The sequence below is a fragment of the Dermacentor variabilis genome, chromosome 7 (genome assembly GCF_050947875.1).
Source record: "Dermacentor variabilis isolate Ectoservices chromosome 7, ASM5094787v1, whole genome shotgun sequence".
Classification (NCBI taxonomy): Eukaryota; Metazoa; Arthropoda; class Arachnida; order Ixodida; family Ixodidae; genus Dermacentor; species Dermacentor variabilis.
Window position 1 is genome coordinate 29,392,170 of NC_134574.1, and position 6,000 is coordinate 29,398,169.

Below are 6,000 nucleotides of genomic sequence, written 5' to 3' on the forward strand. Positions count from 1 at the left end.
ATATCAGGTAATATATAAATGTTTTTGCAATGTTCTCAAATTAACCGCTTTGTAGTTCATAATACAGCAGATATGTTTAGGTGACAGAAGAGCCGTGGGCATGAGTGTCTATGTAAACAAACTTGCGGCATTCAGGTGGCGGTGCACTGGGAATGACATTGGTGCTCTACGCCGAAAATTGTGCACACTATAAAGCTGTACCGAAACGCAGGGAGTGGTATACCGACCGTACCTGCGTTCGCATTTAGCAACAAATGGATTCGAAGGGAACTGGCGGCCTATAGATCCAAGCACAACGGTCGGATGAAATTTTCGAATGCGGGAAGCAATCAACACAAGTGTGAAAGGGCTTTGCTGAACTGATATGTACTTGGTTTAACTGATTGCCATAATATTGTTGCAGGGAGAAAGCAGGCCCACGAGTGTAAAATAACGTATATTTACAACTGGCGTATATGGCGTTCAGGCAACTACCAGACTTCGTCTTCCTCTAGTCCAATCCAACGTCTTCCTTCCCTTCACCGAAACATCACCCTCCCGGTGGAGTAGCTCCGTCCTAGAGCAGATTATAGAGCCTCAATGAGGGGACATAGTGCTTAAGCCTGGCGACGTGAAAAACATCGTTGGTGACGTTACGATGCGCTGAAGGCTGACCGACTGGGGCGATCTCGTATGTCACGTCAGAGAGTTGGCGTAAGATCTGGTACGGACCAGAATACCGGGAAAGTAGTTTTTCCGACAAGCCGACGCGACGTGAAGGCGTCCAGAGAAGGACAAGCGAACCAGGTGAAAAATGGTAGTCTCAGTGCCGAAGCTTGAGAAGCTTGCGAGGCTGTGAGGCGATGACGGGCGACATCTCGGACCTGGGCGGCTAAGTCAATAGCATCGCGAGCGTAACCAGTGCAGGGTGATTGTACTGCGGAAGGTAGCAACGTGTCAATAACGTATATTTACAACTGGCGTATATGGCGTTCAGGCAACTGCCAGACTTCGTCTTCGTCTAGTCCAATCCAACTTCTTCGTTCCCTTCACCGTAACAATATTTCCAAAATATGTCGTCTCTGTCAAGAACCCCTCATTCATTGACACACATCGATTACACATAATCTTCGCTGTTCGCGTGTCAATTCTTGCGGTAAGGTGTAATCGCAAACATTTGGCGCTTCATCTTCACACAAGACCGGTGAGCGCGCACGGTCTTGTACGGCAGAATAAAGATTGTTAACATCCACCGACATGTGTATGAAGGACCTAGTACCGTGCTAGCACTGTGTGTACTGTCAAAAAGAAAAAAAAAGAGACGGAAGGAAAGAATGCCTAGTGCCGAGCTGGAACGATTCAAGTTTTATTTCTTTTTGATCAAGAATACAACAGCATTTGTTCAATGTTCTTTATCCATGGATAAATCTTATGACACAAGTGAATATTTACCCGTTCATCACATGCACCAACCAGCCCAAATTAGCACTTTACTAGAGCTTATTGACGAATCGCAGTGCACTGTTTTGCACTGCATTGCAACTCAGGGGTTTGATATCTCCAGTAGGAAATGGTTTGGGCGAGCACCCTGCCTTTCTGCTTCTTGCATTATCTCTCTCTTCATATAAAACGCACAACCTTGTGGGAGAGAAAGCGTTCTCCACTTTCAGAAATCAATTATTTGTCAAGCAATTATTTTGCTGTTCCAGAAACTGGAGCGGAAATACAAAACGAAACCGATTCTGTTTTGTTCTCCGCGCTCACACAGTGTGGCACCATGAAACAGCGTGCGCTGCGCTTCCGACCTAAGGAGTGGTAGACGAAGCTACACATGTGTTGTCAGCCGGTATTTATGGTGTCGTGTCGTAAAAATCTTTAATTTACCGTAAATATGTCTTGATGTGTGCTCAAGGATGGAGCAGGGCCCCAAAGAAGAGAGATTGACACATCGAGAGCGAAGAACAGAAGCGATGGATTGTTACGCTGCTTGGGTCTCGGCACGCTCGAATTCGCAAAGTTTCGAATTTGTCACAGTGTAGTGTACGCTTGTGCGCTCGTGATGTTCAGCCATCGCGCAGGGATATTTGCGCTGAGCTTCGTGTAGCAAACTGTGCATGTTGTGGCATCGAAGAAGTTGTCCTGCGTTCGGGTGCACGCATGCGCTTGGACACGCGATTGCCTGCTTTCAACGGCAGTTCAACAGTCTGCACGCGCCCGTAACTTTCTCATCAGGTAAGCCCATTTTAATTTTATTAGACTTGCATAACGTAGATGTTAAAATGATGTGTGGTAAGCCGGCGTCACGAACAGAAATGTTGTTTGGAAAGGCCACTATGCAGCCTCTTACGACGAAAATGTCGCATGAATGGGGAAATGGATCACCCTATCTTTTCAGATCAATTTCAGTGGTAGCGCGATCGGCTCGATCGCAATTTCCATGTGACATTTCTAACCTCTTGCTCACTTGCGTTAAAAGCGTAAGATAAAACTGCATTAAGTTGCGCACTTGTATTGACTCTTGTATCGGCTTGAGAGCATACTGCATCCGATACAACAACTTCTGTTAGAATAGAGAAATTACGTTTAAGGTAAAAGCAGTGGCTCACTAGGTGTGATCGTTATTTTCTTGCTTGGATGTACATTTTAAAAGTAGTGACACAAAAAAAAAAGTTTTCCGATCTTGCTGCTCTGCTGTGTTTCCTTGGTGCAACTGCTTGAACGTTGCTTCGAATGATGTCTGGGCAGTCAAGGCATTCGTGTCAGTAAACAAGCAGTAAACGTTGTATCAGTGCGAAAAAAATTGGAAATACAAAGGAAGCGAATGGTATCATGATAGACTCTATTTTACGAATAATTCAGTTGTATTACTAAAGCTACGAGTGGGTATGCATGAAGATCAAATTGTACTGATACTCAGCAGGAACAAGGTAACTTATCATTACTAATTAATCTTTTTCTTTTACTGAAAGCCAAGTTGCTGTTGGCCTGCTGGAGCTGAGAAGAGGTCTGCTGCCTCCAATGTATCCATCTCTCTCAAGTTACCGCAGCATTGTAGTTCTCAAAGTGAGTGGATTTTTTTTCTTATAGCTATTTGCTACCTTAATCATGACCGTGTAGATGATCCCTGTTACTGACATTGGAGCGCTGGTGGACAAGCACGTACTCCTTCATTATTGCAACACATATGGCAGAGTGCAGCTGTGGCAGTACGCGAAGGTGATAATACGTAAGCCAAAGTAGGTTCTTTGAGTTAATATGGTAATACATTGATGTCATTCGATTGTGGTCTAGCAGGCAAAAATGTTAAACAAGGAGAATTTTTATTTGCACTTTGTTCGATGTCCAAGCAAGTCAAGCTGTTACACATGAAATGGGACATTTGTTGATGTCTTCTACAATGCTGCATTCCTGAATAGCTTCAGAGTTAAGTGATAACACTATAATTTCTCAGTAAAGCATGCGGCACGGTTTAGCACTGTGGGAGGCTTGCATCAACAGACGTCTACTTACTGTGAAGTTCAAATGAGGTGTTAATGCTAGGTTTACCATATATAATCTATGCTTCAGTTCTAATCTTGTATGAGGCACACTTAGTATAACCTCATGGTTAAACAATAGGGATTGCAGTTCTATCTATACAAGTATTACCCATTGAATTCAAACAATGGCAGAAATGCATGGGTAACACTTGCACACATACATATTGCATGAATATTTCATAGCGACGTGGTGCCTCTGCATGCTAAAATTTAGAGGACTATTATTAAGTGATATGAACTTTCGTTGTAACAGTAAGTCAACACCTTTTATATTGTTATGGAGAGGTTGCGAAGAAATGGATTTATATGCAGGAGATGGACGATGATCGTAGCCTGATCGTAGCGCAGCTCGGTGATGATGATGATGATGTCCTTGATGAGTTTGGCGCTTACCCACTCGCTGGGATTGATCAAGAGTCGGGCAGAGTTTGCTTATGTGTTAAGAAAATGGAGGAAAAAATCTATAATTTTGTTACATGAATTTAGGCGAGGTAAAATTGAAAGGGCTCAGTAGACTGTCATGCTATGAAGAGGAAAACAAATAATTATCTATAATATATAAATGAGGCAATGGAGGAGGAATGAAAATAATAATGCTGTCATCAATGAAATCGGTTTGATTCAATAATAAATTTTTCTAAGGCGAAGTACGCAGTCCTGTGTGAGTGCCCAAGCACAGGCGCTCCGAAAAACAGTAGTACCGTAGTGTTCAATGGCAGGCCAAGCTGTCGCACTGTAATTTCTAATGCCATTTTCCTCATGGAGGAGAAGCGCGGGCATTCCAGTAAGTAGTGCTCATTCGTCTCTAATGCATTGCAAGAATAGCACAATGGGGATATTGCCAGACCAGATCGGTGCATGTAAAATTTAGAGGTGGGACTCGACAACGTAGTCTCGTTAATGTAATTTTCCGTTTGACTTGTTTTGTAAAACTTCCTGCTCCAAGAGAATTGTAAGTGGTGTAGTTCCAAGGATGATTCAAGGTTTGATTGTGATGTTAAAAGGATGTATCTTCTGAACCTGGCGGACGTGATCAATCCCATCGTTGGAAGAAGGCGAAGCACCGGGCCGCTGATAGAAGCCTTGGCCCAGCTGTCTGCCACCTCATTCATAAATATGCCTTTGTGCTCAGCTACCCATATTAATCGTAAACTTCTCAAATGACTTGGAGCCAGTTAGTACAAAGTTTTCAATATGTGTGACTCGCCAGGAGCCGTAAGTGAGGTGCACAGCGACAAAGAATCTGTGATTATTACCGCGGTGGTCCTGGAAGATTGTAGCTTTGGTAAAGCTAGGACAACAGCTAGGAATTCCGCTAGGTATGTTAGACTGAAGTCGGCCTCTCAAACTCCTCGTTCTCTTCGCCTTCTCTTCTTTCTTCTTTTCCGTGCCTTTCGTATTTGTTACAGTCCCCCAGAAGCAGTCAAAGCCCATGGGGCGAGTAAGGATAGACAAGCAGGGTAGAAAGGCTTTGGGCGAGCAATATGAGTCAGCTAAGTTCTCCTTGATTGCCGACCATTGCACAGTAGGCAAGCTATGACGTAAGTAAATTCGCTCAGGCGGTCCACAACTACAAATGGGCCTGAATATTGTGACAGGAACTTTTGGCGCAATCCACGCTTGCGTTTCGGTGTCCAAAAATAAACCGTCACCTTTTTCTGATGATACTTGTACGTGACGGTCGCCGTATCGCTCTTTCGAACAACTTTGCGAGGCCAGAGTAGGATGACGAGCTATTCGACGGGCTTCTTCGGCGAGACGCAATGTCTTCGATACAGAATCGTCACTGTGCAGAACGAACGGCAAGAAAGTGTCCAGAGGGCTTCGCGGTAACCATGCATAAAGGAGATAAAATGGGCTATAGTTCATGGTTTCGTATTTCGCCGTGTTGTATGCATAAGTGATGAAGGGCAGCACGTCGTCCCAGTTCTTATCATTGGAGGAGACGTACATGGCAAGCATGTCGGTCATGGTTCTGTTTCTCCTTTCAACGAGGCCAATGGTCTGTGGATGATACGGCGTGGAATGACGACGCTGTGAAGTACACAAGCGAAGTAACTCTTTAATGGCATCAGCCGTGAACTGGCGACCACGGTCGCTGATGATGACACGTGGTGGGCCAGGACGAAGGACCACGGAACGCAGCAGGAAGACCGTCCCGAAAGCGGCGGTGGAAGACGGTGTGGCTACTTTTTCTACATACCGTGTAAGATGGTCTACGCAGACAATTATCCAACGGTTCTTGTCGTTAGATAACGGGAATGGACCCAAAAGGTCTATGCCTACTTGCTCGAACGGCATACTAGGCAGTGACAATGGCCGAAGAGGACCCGAGGCTGCGGTGGTCGGTTGCTTATGACGTTGGCACGTTTCACAACTAACCACATAGCACTTAGTTGTTTCGTACATCTTGAGCCAGTAAAAGCGCTCCTGCGTGCGGTGGAGCGTTCGTACGAAGCCGAAATGGCCGGATGTCACATCA